Below are 16,748 nucleotides of genomic sequence, written 5' to 3'. Positions count from 1 at the left end.
TGGTGGATGGAGCGAGACATGATGGCCAGATGTGCTCAATTGGATTCAGTTCTGGGGAACGGGCAGGCCAGTCCATAGCATCAATGCCTTCTTCTTGCAGGAACTGCTGACACACTCCAGCCACATGAGGTCTAGCATTGTCTTGCATTAGGAGGAACCCAGGGCCAACCACACCAGCATATGGTCTCACAATGGGTCTGAGGATCTCATCTCGGTACCAAATGGCAGTCAGGCTACCTCTGGCGAGCACATGGAGGGCTGTGCGGCCCCCCAAAGAAATGCCACCCCACACCATGACTGACCCACCGCCAAACCGGTCATGCTGGAGGATGTTGCAGGCAGCGGAACATTCTCCAAGTCATCTCCAGACTCTGTTACATGTGCTCAGTGTGAACCTGCTTTCATCTGTGAAGAGCACAGGGCGCCAGTGGCGAATTTGCCAATCTTGGTGTTCTCTGGCAAATGCCAAGCGTCCTGCACGATGTTGGGCTGTACACGTCGGGCCCTCATACCACCCTCATGGAGTCTGTTTCTGACCGTTTGAGCATTCACATGTACATTTGTGGCCTGCTGGAGGTCATTTTGCAGGGCTCTGGGTGTGCTCCTCCTGCTCCTCCTTGCACAAAGGTGGAGGTAGCGGTCCTGCTGCTGGGTTGTTGCCCTCCTACGACCTCCTCCACGTCTCCCGATGTACTGGCCTGTCTCCTGGTAGCGCCTCCATGCTCTGGACACTACGCTGACAGACACAGCAAACCTTCTTGCCACAGCTTGCATTGATGTGCCATCCTGGATGAGCTGCACTACCTGAGCCACTTGTATGGGTTGTAGACTCCGTCTCATGCTACCACTAGAGTGAAAGCACCGCTAGCATTCAAAAGTGACCAAAACATCAGCCAGGAAGCATAGGAACTGAGAAGTGGTCTGTGGTCCCCACCTGCAGAACCACTCCTTTATTGGGGGTGTCTTGCTAATTGCCTATAATTTCCACCTGTTGTCTATTCCATTTTTACATTAGCATGTGACATTTATTGTCAATCAGTGTTGCTTCCTAAGTGGACAGTTTGATTTCACAGAAGTGTGATTGACTTGGAGTTACATTGTGTTGTTTAAGTGTTCCCTTTATTTTTTGGAGCAGTGTATATTTTTCTTCGCATATCTTTTTTTAAATCTTTTTTTCTAAAACTCAACTTTAAAACACTCTCCTGCAACCCGCCTCACCCAATGTGGTGCGGATCTGTTTTTTTCTAAAGTATTATTCACCTTGAATAAGGAATCCCACAACAGAAGCTAGCCAGCTCACTAGCTAGCAGTCAGCTAATCACTGCTAGCGGTCATCAGCTAACCTAACCTTTAGCTCGGAAATCTCTCGCCAGTTTGTACAACGCGACTCAAACCAGAGCATACCGGACCTAATTTCTCTCCATATCCCCAGATTCCTACCGCAAGCGCTGGACATTTTCACCTGGATCTTCGCAGCTAGCTAGCTGCTATGCGAGTACTGGCTAACGTCGGTCCCGGAGCAAGCACCAATTAGCCTGGAGCCCATGCTAGGTCCTTTCTCCCGGCTTGCTAGAGGCCCATATGCCACTCCTGGGCTACAATACCCGGACCCCTTCTACTGCCAGAAGCGGGCACGGAACCCTGCCGATCCTTCACGACTGGACTATGACTTAATCTGATTGAGGGGGTACTCAACTGACCTCTACATCGTGACCACCCCTGAATGCCCACCCGCAAGCCGTGGCCCGCTAGCTGCTAGCTGTCTAGAGCATATTGGACTGTTAGCTGTATAGATCCATCGGCCAATTCCTTGGGCCACTATACCTTTTTTGCCAATTGGACTTGGACCCCTCTGCTACTCAGAACCCTACTAATCCATCACGACTGGTCTATCGACGTCACCAACGCGGAGACCAAAACAGACTTTACTCCGTCGAGACGCCCCTCTTAAGGCCCTTTTGCTAGCTTGCTTGCCCCGGTCTGCTAGCTTGTAGCCCCGGCGTGCTAGCTGTCTGAATCGCCGTGTCTCCAGCCACCCCAACAACTCACTGGACCCCTATTGATCACCCGGCTATGCATGCCTCTACCTAATATCAATATGCCTTGTCCATTACTGTCCTGGTTAGTGATTGTCTTATTTCACTGTAGAGCCTCTAGCCCTGCTCAATATGCCTTAACCTACCATTTAGTTCCACCTCCCACATATGCTGTGACATCATCTGGTTTAAACGTCTCTAGAGACAATATCTCTCTCATCATTTCTCAATACCTAGGTTTACCTCCAATGTACTCACATCCTACCATACCTCTGTCTGTACATTATGCCTTGAATCTATTCTCTCATGCCCAGAAACCTGCTCCTTTTACTCTCTGCACTGAACACACTAAACGACCAGTCCTGTTAACCTTAGCCGTACCCTCATCCTACTCCTCCTCTGTTCCACTGGTGATGTAGAGGTTAATCCAGGCCCTGCAGTGCCTAGCTCCACTCCTACTCCCAAGGTGCTCTCATTTGTTGACTTCTGTAACCGTAAAAGCCTTGGTTTCATGCATGTTAACATTCGAAGCCTCCTCCCTAAGTTTGTTTTATTCACTGCTTTAGCACACTCTGCCAACCCGGATGTCCTAGCCGTGTCTGAATCCTGGCTTAGGAAGTCCACCGAAAACCCAGAAATGTCCATCCCTAACTATAACATTTTCCGACAAGATAGAAATGCCAAAGGGGGCGGTGTTGCAATCTACTGCAGAGATAGCCTACAGAGTTCTGTCTTACTATCCAGGTCTGTACCCAAACAATTCAAACTTCTACTTTTAAAAATCCATCTTTCCAGAAACAAGTCTCTCACTGTTGCCGCTTGCTATAGACCACCCTCTGCCCCAGCTGTGCCCTGGACACCATATGTGAATTGATTGCCCCCCATCTATCTTCAGAGTTCGTGCTGCTAGGTGACCTAAACTGGGACATGCTTATCACCCCAGCCATCCTACAATCTAAGCTTGATGCCCTCAATCTCACACAAATTATCAATGAACCCACAAGGTATAACCTCAAATCCATAAACATGGGCACCCTCATAGATATCATCCTAACCAACTTGCCCACCAAATACAACTCTGCTGTTTTCAACCAAGATCTCAGCGATCACTGCCTCATTGCCTGCATCCGTAATGGGTCTGCGGTCAAACGACCACCCCTCATCATTGTCAAACGCTCCCTAAAACACTTCAGTAAGCAGGCCTTTCTAATCGACCTGGCCCGGGTATCTACATTGACCTCATTCCGTCAGTAGAGGATGCCTGGTTATTCTTTAAAACTGCCTTCCTCACCATCTTAAACAAGCATGCCCCATTCAAAAAATGTAGAACCAGGAACAGATATAGTCCTTGGTTCTCTCCAGACCTTACTGCCCTTGACCAGCACAAAAACATCCTGTGGACTTCTGCATAAGCATCAAACATCCCCCGAGATATGCAACTTTTCAGGGAAGTTAGGAACAAATATACACAGGCAGTTAGGAAAGCTAAGGCTAGCTTTTGCAATCAGAAATTTGCATCCTGTAGCACAAACTCAAAAAAGGTTCTGGGACACTGTAAAGTCCATGGAGAATAAGAGTACCTCCTCCCAACTGCCCACTGCACTGAGACTAGGAAACACTGTTACCACCGATAATTCCACAATAATTGAGAATTTCAATAAGCATTTTCCTACGGCTGGCCATGCTTTCCACCTGGCTACCCTACCCCGGTCAACAGCCCTGCTCTCCCCACAGCAACTCGCCCAAACCTCCCCATATCTCCTTCACCCAAATCCAGATAGCTGATGTTCTGAAAGAGCTGCAAAATCTGGACCCCAACAAATCAGCCGGGCTAGACAATCTGGACCCTCTCTTTCTAAAATTATCTTCCGAAATTGTTGCAACCCCTATTACTAGCCTGTTCAACCTCTCTTTTGTATCGTCTGAGATTCCCATAGATTGGAAAGCTGCCGCGGTCACCCCCCACTTCAAAGGGGGAGACACTCTAGACCCAAAATGCTACAGACCTATATCTATTCTACCCTGCCTTTCTAAGGTCTTTGAAAGCCAAGTTAACAAACATATTACCAACCATTTCGAATCTCACCGTACCTTCTCCGCTATGCAATCGGGTTTCAGAGCTTTTCATGGGTGCACCTCAGTAACGCTCAAGGTCCTAAATGATATCATAACCGCCATCGATAAGAGACATTACTTTGCAGCCGTATTCATTGACCTGGCTAAGGCTTTCGACTCTTGTCAATCACAACATTCTTATTGGCAGACTCAACAGCCTTGGTTTCTCAAATGATTGTCTCGCCTGATTCACCAACTACTTCTCCGATAGAGTTCCGTATGTCAAATCAGAGGGCCTGTTGTCCGGACCTCTGGCAGTCTCTATGGGGGTGCCACATGGTTCAATTCTCGGGTCGACTCTCTTCTCTGTATACATCAATGATGTCGCTCTCACTGCTGGTGAGTCTTTGATCCACCTCTACGCAGACGACACCAATCTGTATAACTCTGGCCCTTCTTTGGACACTGTGTTAACTAACCTCCAGATGAGCTTCAATGCCATACAACTCTCCTTCCGTGGCCTCCAACTGCTCTTAAATGCAAGTAAAACTAATTGCATTCTCTTCAATCGATCGCTGCCCGCACCTGCCTGCCCGTCCAGCATCACTACTCTGGACGGTTCTGACTTAGAATATGTGGACAACTACAAATTCCTAGGTGTCTGGTTAGACTGCAAACTCTCCTTCCAGACTCACATTAAACATGTCCAATCCAAAATTAAATCTAAAATCGGCTTCCTATTTCGCAACAAAGCATCCTTTACTCATGCTGCCAAACATACCCTCGTAAAACTGACCATCCTACCGATCCTCGACTTCGGCGATTTCATTTACAAAATAGCCTCCAACACTCTACTCAGCAAATTGGATGCAGTCTATCACAGTGGCATCCGTTTTGTCACCAAAGCCCCATATACTACCCACCACTGCGACCTGTATGCTCTCGTTGGTTGGCCCTCGCTTCGTACTCGTCGCCAAACCCACTGGCTCCAGGTCATCTACAAGTCTCTGCTAGCTAAAGCCCCACCTTATCTCTGCTCACTGGTCACCATAGCAGCACCCACCCGTAGCACGCGCTCCAGAAGGTATATCTCACTGGTCACCCCCAAAGCCAATTCTTCCTTTGGCCGCCTCTACTTCCAGTTCTCTGCTGCCAATGACTGGAACGAACTGCAAAAATCTCTGAAGCTGGAGGCTCTTACCTCCTTCACTAGCTTTAAGCACCAGCTGTCATTGCAGCTCACAGATCACTGCACCTGTGCATAGCTCATCTGTAAATAGCCCATCCAATCTACCTCATCCCCATACTGTATTTGTTTATTTATTTATTTATTTATTTATTTATTTATTTATCTATCTTGCTCCTTTGCACCCCAGTATCTCTACTTGCACATTGATCTTCTGCGCATCCTACCATTCCAGTGTTTAATTGCTATATTGTAATTCCATCGCCACCATGGCCTATTTATTGCCTTACCTCTCTTATCCTACTTCATTTGTACATGCTGTATATAGATTTTTCTACTCTATTATTGATTGTATGTTTGTTTATTCCATGTGTAACTCTGTGTTGTTGTATGTGTCGAACTGCTTTGCTTTATCTTGGCCAGGTCGCAGTTGCAAATGAGAACTTGTTCTCAGCTAGCCTACCTGGTTAAATAAAAGTGAAATAAAAAATAAAATAAATAACGTCCAAAAGAGAACACTGGGACAATATTTTTAATATCCAAATGTGTGGAATGAAGAGATGGAATATGGGACATTAATGTATATTTTGTGATGTCATTAAAAATGGTATAAAAACGTTATAAGGAAAATATTGTAACTTAACCTCTCTTGGGTAGGGGGCAGTATTTTCACGTCCGGATGAAAAGCGTGCCCAAAGTAAACTGCCTGTTACTCAGGCCCAGAAGCTAGGATATGCATATAATTGGTAGATTTGTATAGAAAACACTCTAAAGTTTCTAAACCTGTTCAAATGATGTCTGTGAGTATAACAGAACTGATATGGCAGGCGAAACCCCGAGGACAAACCATCAGCCGACCACTGTTTTCAATGGCTGTCACTTTTATTATAAGGCGAAATCCTCCCAGATTGCAGTTCCTAGGGCTTCCACTCGATTTCAACAGTCTTTGGAAAGAATTTCATGCTGGTTTTTGGAAAAATGTGTATAAGTTACAAGTGTTTAAGTATTGTCTCTCTTTCTCCCTTTTCCCCTCTCTACTCCTCCCTCTTTTGATAAACAAGCAGTCATTTTGTTGTTAGTTTTCTAGGGATCTGTTTCCATCGTATTAAGTTTCTAATCAATAACCTATACCGTGTGTGTGTGTGTTTCCTGTGTTATCATTTAACACATCTTCCGGACTTGTTTCCGTACTGCTGTGCAGTTTGTTGCTACTTTGTTGCTACTTTACTACCTGACAACTTTACGGTTTTTACATTTACATTATTAATAACCATTTTATATTTTTATTTTTCTGTCTACTTTTTTCATTAATCTTTTTCAACCCGGACGCTTTATTTGGATATGGATCTACAGGACCTCCGCCAGCCGAAGCTAAGTAGTAACATAAACATTATGCCGTCTAATTGCAGTCGCTGTACTCATAATATACAGGAAATCTATCACCTTATGGTGAGGATAGCCGTGCTGCAAGCCCTGCTTCAGACGCAATCGTAAGGCAAGGGTAATTTAAGTGTAGGAAAAGATGAAACAGTGTCTGTGCCACCAATAAGTACAGAGAGTAGTAAATTCAGCAAAAAAAAGAAACGCCCCTTTTTCAGGAACCTGTCTTTCAAAGATAATTCGTAAAAATACAAATAACTTCACAGATCTTCATTGAAAAGGGTTTAAACACTGTTTCCCATGCTTGTTCAATGAATCATAAACGGAACGGTTGTTAAGACACTAACAGCTTACAGACGGTAGGCAATTAAGGTCACAGTTATGAAAACTTAGGCCACTAAAGAGGCCTTTCTACTGACTCTGAAAAACACTAAAAGAAAGACACCTAGGGTCCCTGCTCATCTGCGTGAATGTGCCTTAGGCATGCTGCAAGGAGGCATGAGGACTGCAGATGTGGCCAGGGCAATAAATTGCAATGTCCGTACTGTGAGACGACTAAGACAGAGCTACAGGGAGACAGGACGGACAGCTGATCAATCGTCCTCGCAGTGGCAGACCACGTGTAACAACACCTGCACAGGATCAGTACATCCGAACATCACACCTGCGGGACAGGCACAGGATGGCAACAACAACTGCCAGAGTTACACAAGGAACGCACACCCCCTCCAACAGTGCTCAGACTGTCCACAATAGGCTGAGAGAGGCGGGACTGAGGGCTTGTAGGCCTGTTGTAAGGCAGGTCCTCACCAGACATCACCGGCAACAACGTTGCCTATGGGCACAAACCCACCGTCGCTGGACCAGACATGACTGGCAAAAAGTGCTCTTCACTGACGAGTCGCGGTTTTGTCTCACCAGGGGTGATGGTCGGATTTGCGCTTATCGTCGAAGGAATGAGCGTTACACCGAGCTGCTTCCTGTGCTTGGCCCTCCTATGTTGAACATAATAAAATTGCTCCCTATCCACCGTGTACCAAACTAACTAAAAGTGGCAGTAATAAAGCCTCTCTTGAAAAAGCCAAACCTTGACCCAGAAAATACACTGCTCAAAAAAATAAAGGGAACACTTAAACAACACAATGTAACTCCAAGTCAATCACACTTCTGTGAAATCAAACTGTCCACTTAGGAAGCAACACTGATTGACAATAATTTCACATGCTGTTGTGCAAACGGAATAGACAACAGGTGGAAATTATAGGCAATTAGCAAGACACCCCCAATAAAGGAGTGGTTCTGCAGGTGGGGACCACAGACCACTTCTCAGTTCCTATGCTTCCTGGCTGATGTTTTGGTCACTTTTGAATGCTGGCGGTGCTTTCACTCTAGTGGTAGCATGAGACGGAGTCTACAACCCACACAAGTGGCTCAGGCAGTGCAGCTCATCCAGGATGGCACATCAATGCGAGCTGTGGCAAGAAGGTTTGCTGTGTCTGTCAGCGTAGTGTCCAGAGCATGCAGGCGCTACCAGGAGACAGACCAGTACATCAGGAGACGTGGAGGAGGCCGTAGGAGGGCAACAACCCAGCAGCAGGACCGCTACCTCCGCCTTTGTGCAAGGAGGAGCAGGAGAAGCACTGCCAGAGCCCTGCAAAATGACCTCCAGCAGGCCACAAATGTGCATGTGTCTGCTCAAACGGTCAGAAACAGACTCCATGAGTGTGATATGAGGGCCTGACGTTCACAGGTGGGGGTTGTGCTTACAGCCCAACACCGTGCAAGACGTTTGGCATTTGCCAGAGAACACCAAGATTGGCAAATTCGCCACTGGCACCCTGTGCTCTTCACAGATGAAAGCAGGTTCACACTGAGCACACGTGACAGAGTCTGGAGACGCCGTGGAGAACGTTCTGCTGCCTGCAACATCCTCCAGCATGACCGGTTTGGCGGTGGGTCAGTCATGGTGTGGGGTGGCATTTCTTTGGGGGGCCGCACAGCCCTCCATGTGCTCGCCAGATGTAGCCTGACTGCCATTTGGTACCGAGATGAGATCCTCAGACCCCTTGTGAGACCATATGCTGGTGCGGTTGGCCCTGGGTTCCTCCTAATGCAAGACAATGCTAGACCTCATGTGGCTGGAGTGTGTCAGCAGTTCCTGCAAGAGGAAGGCATTGATGCCATGAACTGGCCTGCCCGTTCCCCAGACCTGAATCCAATTGTGCACATCTGGGACATCATGTCTCACTCCATCCACCAACGCCACGTTGCACCACAGACTGTCTAGGAGTTGGCAGATGCTTTAGTCCAGGTCTGGGAGGAGATCCCTCAGGAGACCATCCGCCACCTCATCAAGGGGCATGCCCAGGCGTTGTAGGGAGGTCATACAGGCACGTGGAGGCCACACACACTACTGAGCCTCATTTTGACTTGTTTTAAGGACATTACATCAAAGTTGGATCAGCCTGTAGTGTGGTTTTCCACTTTAATTTTGAGTGTGACTCCAAATCCAGACCTCCATGGGTAGATAAATTGGATTTCCATTAATTATTTTTGTGTGATTTTGTTGTCAGCACATTCAACTATGTAAAGAAAAAAGTATTTAATAAGATTATTTCTTTCATTCAGATCTAGGATGTGTTGTTTAAGTGTTCCCTTTATTTTTTTGAGCAGTATATAAAAAACTATCGGCCTATATCGACTCTCCCATTCCTCACAAAAATGTTAGAAAAAGCTGTTGCGCAGCAACTCTGTACCTTCCTGTAGATAAACAATGTATACAAAACGCTTCAGTCTGATTTTATACCCCATCATAGCACTGAGACTGCACTCGTGAAGGTGGTAAATTACCTTTTAATGGCATCAGACCAAGGCTCTGCATCTGTCCTCGTGCTCCTAGACCTTAGTGCTGCTTTTGACACCATCGATCACCACATTCTTTTGGAGAGATTGGAAACCCAAATTGGTTTACACGTACAAGTTCTGGCCTGGTTTAGATCTTATCTGTCGGAAAGATATCATTTTGTCTCTGTGGATGGTTTGTCCTCTGACAAGTCAATTGAACGTTTCGGTGTTCCTTAAGATTCCGTTTTAGGACCACTATTGTTTTCACTATATATTTTACCTCTTGGTGATGTCATTCGGAAACATAATGTTAACTTTCATTGCTATGCGGACGATACACAGCTGTACATTTCGATGAAACATGGTGAGGCCCCAAGATTGCCCTCCCTGGTGTTTCAGACATAAGGAAGTGGATGGCGGCAAATGTTTTACTTTTAAATTCGGACAAAATAGAGATGTTAGTTATAGGTCCCAAGAAACAACGAGATCTTCTGTTGGATCTGACAATTAATCTTGATGGTTTCACAGTCGTCTCAAATAAAACTGTGAAGGACCTCAGCATTACTCTGGACACTGATCTCTCTTTTGACGAACATATCAAGAATATTTCAAGGACAGCTTTTGCCCATCTTCGTAGTATTGCAAAGATCTGAAACTTTCTGTCCAAAAATGGTGCAGAAAAATGAATCCATGCTTTCATCACTTCTAGATTAGACTACTGCAATGCTCTACTTTCCGGCTACTCGGATAAAGCACAAAATAAACTTCAGTTAGTGCTAAACATGGCTGCTAGAATCTTGACTAGAACCCAAAAATTTGATCATATTACTCTCTACACTGGCTTCCTGTTAAGCCTAGGGCTGATTAAGGTTTTACTGCTAACCTACAAAGCATTACATGGGCTTGCTCCTACCTATCTCTCCGATTTGGTTCTGCCATACATACCTACACATACGCTACAGTCACAAGACGCAGGCCTCCTTACTGTCCCTAGAATTTCTAAGCAAACAGCTGGAGGCAGGGCTTTCTCCTATAGAGCTCAATTTTTATGGAATGGTCTGCCTATCCATGTGAGAGACGCAGACTCGGTCTCAACCTTTAAGTCTTTATTGAAGACTCATCTCTTCAGTAAGTGCTATGATTGAGTGTAGTCTGGCCCAGGGGTGTGAAGATAAACGGAAAGGCACTGGAGCGACAAACCGCCCTTGCTGTCTCTGCCTGGACGGTTCCTCTCTCTACACTGGGATTCTCTGCCTCTAACCCTATTACGGGGGCGGAGTCGCTGGCTTACTGGTGCTCTTCCACGCCATCCATAGGAGGGGTGCGTCACTTGAGTGGGTTGAGTCACTGATGTGGACTACTGCCTCAGGACTACCTGGTCTAATGACTCTTTGCTGTCCCGTCCACCTGGTCGTGTTGCTGCTCCAGTTTCAACTCTTCTGTCCACGGCTATGGAACCCTGACTTGTTCACCGGACGTGCTACCTTGTCCCGGACCTGCTGTTTTCGAATTACTCTCTCTACCACACCTGCTGTCTCTAACTCTGAATGCTCGGCTATGAAAATCCAACTGACATTTACTCCTGAGGTTCGGACTTGTTGCACGCTCTACAACCATTGTGATTATTATTATTTGACCCTGCTGGTCATCTATGAATGTTTGAACATCTTGTACTATTATAATCTCCACAACCAGAAGAGGACTGACCACCCCTCAGAGCCTGGTTCCTCTCTAGGACCCCCTTTCTAGGGAGTTTTTCCTAGCCACTGTGCTTCTACATCTGCATTGCTTGCTGTTTGGGGTTTTAAGCTGGGTTTATGTATAGCACTTTGTGACATCAGCTAATGTAAAAAGGGCTTTATAAATACATTTGATTGATTGATAGGACACCAATAAGAAAAATAGACTTGTTTGGGCCGAGAAACACGAGCAATGGACATTAGGCTGGTGGAAATCTGTCCTTTGGTCTGATGAGTCCAAATTTGAGATTTTTGGTACCAACCGCTGTGTCTTTGTGAGATGCAGAGTAGGTGAACGGATAATCTCCGCATGTGTGGTTCCCACCGTGAAGCATGGAGGAGGTGGTGTGATGGTGTGGGGGTCCTTTCATGGTGGCCACCCCTCATAGCCTGGTTCCTCTCTAGGTTTCTTCCTAGGTTTTTGGCCTTTCTTAGGGAGTTTTTCCTAGCCGCCGTGCTTCTTTCACATGCATTGCTTGCTGTTTGGGGTTTTAGGCTGGGTTTCTGTACAGCACTTTGAGATATCAGCTGATGTACGAAGGGCTATATAAATAAATTTGATTTGATTTGATTTTGACACTGTCAGTGATTTATGTAGAATTCAAGGCACACTTAACCAGCATGGCTACCATAGCATTCTGCAGTGATACGCCATCCCATCTGGTTTGGGCTTAGTGGGACTATCATTTATTTTTCAACAGGACAATAACCCAACACACCTCCAGGATGTGTAAGGGCTATTTGACCAAGAAGGAGAGTGATGCATCAGATAACCTGGCCTCAACAATCCCCCGACCTCATCCTAATTGAGATGGTTTGGGATGAGTTGGACCGCAGAGTGAAGGAGAAGCAGCCAACAAGTGCACAGCATATGTGGGAAATCCTTCAAGACTGTTGGAAAAGCATTACAGGTGAAGCTGGTTGAGAGAATGCCAAGCGTGTGCAAAGCTGTTATCAAGGCAAAGGGTGCTACTTTCAAGAATCTAAAATATATTTTGATTTGTTTTACACTTTTTTGGTTACTACTTGATTCCATATGTGTTATTTCATAGCTTTGATGTGCTCATTATTATTGTACAATGTAGAAAATTGTAAAAAATTAAGAAAAACCCTTGAATGAATTTCAGGTGTCAACTTTGACTGGTACTTTATATATATTTAAAAAAATCTTGTGTATCCTAATTTCCACAATTAACAAATAATATGAGTAACAATGTTTACATACACTAAGTTGACTGTGCCTTTAAACAGCTAGGAAAATTCCAGAAAATGATCATCTGAGTTAATTGGAAGTGTACCTGTTGATGTATTTCAAGGCCTACCTTCAAACTCAGTGCCTCTTTGCTTGACATCATTAGAAAAATCTAAAGAAATCAGCCAAGACCTCAGAAAAAAAAATGGTAGACCACCATAAGTCTGGTTCATCCTTGGGAGCAATTTCCAAACACCTGAAGGTACCACATTCATCTGTACAAATAGTACACAAGTATAAAAACCATGGACCACGCAGCCATCATACTGCTCAGGAAGGAGATGCATTCTGTCTCCTAGAGATGAACGTACTTTGGTACAAAATGTGCAAATCATTCCCAGAACAACAGCAAAATGACCTTGTGAAGATGCTGGTGGAAACAGGTACAAAAGTGTCTATATCCACATAACCTGAAAGGCCGCTCAGCAAGGAAGAAGCCACTGCTCCAAAACCACCATTTTACATTTACATTTACATCATTTAGCAGACGCTCTTATCCAGAGCGACTTACAAATTGGTGCATTCACCTTATGATATCCAGTGGAACAACCACTTTACAATAGTACATCTATATCTTTTTTTTTGGGGGGGGTTAGAAGGATTACTATATCCTATCCCAGGTATTCCTTAAAGAGGTGGGATTTCAGGTGTCTCCGGAAGGTGGTGATTGACTCCGCTGTCCTGGCGTCGTGAGGGAGCTTGTTCCACCATTGGGGTGCCAGAGCAGCGAACAGTTTTGACTGGGCTGAGCGGGAACTGTGCTTCCGCAGCGGTAGGGGGGCCAGCAGGCCAGAGGTGGATGAACACAGTGCCCTTGTTTGGGTGTAGGGCCTGATCAGAGCCTGAAGCTACGGAGGTGCCGTTCCCCTCACAGCTCCGTAGGCAAGCACCATGGTCTTGTAGCAGATGCGAGCTTCAACTGGAAGCCAGTGGAGTGTGCGGAGGAGCGGGGTGACGTGAGAGAACTTGGGAAGGTTGAACACCAGACGGGCTGCGGCGTTCTGGATGAGTTGTAGGGGTTTAATGGCACAGGCAGGGAGCCCAGCCAACAGCGAGTTGCAGTAATCCAGACGGGAGATGACAAGTGCCTGGATTAGGACCTGCGCCGCTTCCTGTGTGAGGCAGGGTCGTACTCTGCGAATGTTGTAGAGCATGAACCTACAGGATCGGGTCACCGCATTGATGTTAGTGGAGTACGACAGGGTGTTGTCCAGGGTCACGCCAAGGCTCTTAGCACTCTGGGAGGAGGACACAATGGAGTTGTCAACCGTGATGGCGAGATCATGGAACGGGCAGTCATTCCCCGGGAGGAAGAGCAGCTCCGTCTTGCCGAGGTTCAGCTTGAGGTGGTGATCCGTCATCCACACTGATATGTCTGCAGACATGCAGAGATGCGATTCGCCACCTGGTAATCAGAAGGGGGAAAGGAGAAGATTAATTGTGTGTCGTCTGCATAGCAATGATAGGAGAGACCATGTGAGGATATGACAGAGCCAAGTGACTTGGTGTATAGCGAGAATAGGAGAGGGCCTAGAACAGAGCCCTGGAGGACACCAGTGGTGAGAGCACGTGGTGCGGAGACAGATTCTCGCCATGCCACCTGGTAGGAGCGACCTGTCAGGTAGGACGCAATCCAAGCGTGGGCCGCGCCAGAGATGCCCAACTCGGAGAGGGTGGAGAGGAGGATCTGATGGTTCACAGTATCAAAGGCAGCAGATAGGTTTAGAAGGATGAGAGCAGAGGAGAGAGAATTAGCTTTAGCAGTGCGGAGAGCCTCCGTGACACAGAGAAGAGCAGTCTCAGTTGAATGACCAGTCTTGAAACCTGACTGATTTGGATCAAGAAGGTGATTCTGAGAGAGATAGCAGGAGAGCTGGCCAAGGACGGCACGTTCAAGAATTTGAGAGAAAAGAAAGAAGGGATACTGGTCTGTAGTTGTTGACATTGGAGGGATCGAGTGTAGGTTTTTTCAGAAGGGGTATGTACATGAATGTATAGTTAAAGTGGCTATGCATATATGATAAACAGAGAGTAGCAGAGGTGTATTAGAGGGGTTGGGGGGGGGGCACACAATGCAAATAGTCCAGGTAGCCATTTGATTACCTTTTCAGGAGTCTTATGGCTTGGGGGTAAAAACTGTTGAGAAGCCTTTTTGTCCTCGACTTTGCACTTCGGTACTGCTTGCCATGCGGTAGTAGAGAGAACAGTCTATGACTGGGATGGCTGGGGTCTTTGACAATTGTTAGGGCCTTCCTTTGTCGTGCCCTCTTCACGACTGTCTTGGTGTGTTTGAGCCATTCTAGTTTGTTGGCCCCGTCGATGAGAATGAGGGAGTGCTCGGTCCTCCTTTTCCTGTAGTCCACAATCATCTCCTTAGTTTTGGTTATGTTGAGGGATAGGCTGTTATTCTGGCCCCACCCAGCCAGGTCTCTGACCTCCTCCCTGTAGGCTGTCTCGTCATTGTCAGTGATCAGGCCTACCACTGTTGTGTCGTCTGCAAACTTAATGATGGTGTTGCCTGGCCATGCAGTCATGGGTGAACAGGGAGTACAGGAGGGGACTGAGCACGCACCCCCTGGGGGCTCCAGTGTTGAGGATCATCGTGGCAGATGTGTTGCTACCTTCCCTCACCACTTGGGGGCGGCCAGTCAGGAAGTTCAGGATCCAGTTGCAGAGGGAGGTGTTTAGTCCCCGGATCCTTAACTTAGTGATGAGCTTTGAGGGTACTATGGTGTTGAACGCTGAGCTGTAGTCAATGAATAGCATTCTCACGTAGGTGTTCCTTTTGTCCAGGTGGGAAAGGGCAGTGTGGAGTGCAATGGAGATTGCATCATCTGTGGATCTGTTTGAGCGGTATGCAAATTGGAGTGGGTCTAGGGTTGATGTGATGTGAGCCATTACCAGCCTTTCAAAGTACTTCATGGCTACGGACGTGAGTGCTACGGGTCTGTAGTCATTTACGCAGGTTGCCTTAGTGTTCTTGGGCACAGGGACTATGGTGGTCTGCTTGAAACATGTTGGTATTACAGACTCAATCAGGGACATGTTGAAAATGTCAGTGAAGACACCTGCCAGTTGGTCAGCACATGCCCGGAGCACACGTCCTGGTAATCCATCTGGCCCCACAGCCTTGTGAATGTTGACCTGTTTAAAGGTCTTACTCACGTCGGCTACGGAGAGCGTGATCACACAGTCGTCCGGAACAGCTGATGCTCTCATGCATGCCTCAGTGTTGCTTGCCTCGAAGCGAGCATAGAAGTGATTTAGCTCGTCTGGTAGGCTCGTGTCACTGGGCAGCTCGTGGCTGTGCTTCCCTTTGTAAGTCTGTAATAGTTTGCAACCCCTGCCACATAAGACGAGCGTCGGAGCCGGTGTAGTACGATTCAATTTGCCTGTTTGGTGGTTCGTCGGAGGGCATAGCAGGATTTCTTATAAGCTTCCGGGTTAGAGTCCCACACCTTGAAAGCGGCAGGTCTACCCTTTAGCTCAGTGTGAATGTTGCCTGTAATCCATGGCTTCTGGTTGGGGTATGTACGTACAGTCACTGTGGAGATGACGTCCTCGATGCACTTATTGATAAAGCCAGTGACTGATGTGGTGTACTCCTCAATGCCATCGGAAGAATCCCTGAACATGTTCCAGTCTGTGATTGCAAAACAGTCCTGTAGTTTAGCATCTGCTTCATCTGATCACTTTTTTATAGACCGAGTCACTGGTGCTTCCTTCTTTAATTTTTGCTTGTAAGCAGGAATCAGGAGGATAGAATTGTGGTCAGATTTACCAAAAGGAGGGCGAGGGACAGCTTTGTACGCGTCTCTGTGTGTGAAGTACAGGTGATATAGAATTTTTTTCCCTCTGGTTGCACATTTAACATGTTGATAGAAATTAGGTAGAACTGAATGCACTGTATGTGTGTGATGACTTGGTCGGGTTTAGTAAAGAGCATTCTTGGCAGAGAAACTCCCCAGTTACTCATTCTTACTTAACTACAATACAGCTGAACTCATGAACTCTATTATGTGATGTTATGCATGTAACGGTGACTAACCCATTCTGTACAAATTTGCACAACCACGACATTCAAACGAGGCTGCAATGAAAACTAATGGGACTGTAGCGACTGTGTTGACATCAAAATCTGGGGTGTGAACTTCGTTTCTATTCAAGCATTGATTGACATGGTAATGGCTCGATAGTATTGGTGAAAAGTTGAAAAAACCGGACCCCTCCGACGCTGTACGTTAAATTGTGACGTG

This window comes from Salmo salar, chromosome 11, assembly GCF_965601325.2.
Source record: "Salmo salar chromosome 11, fSalSal1, whole genome shotgun sequence".
NCBI lineage: Eukaryota > Metazoa > Chordata > Actinopteri > Salmoniformes > Salmonidae > Salmo > Salmo salar.
The sequence above is the reverse complement of the archived record's forward strand: the minus strand, read 5'-3'. Positions refer to the sequence as shown.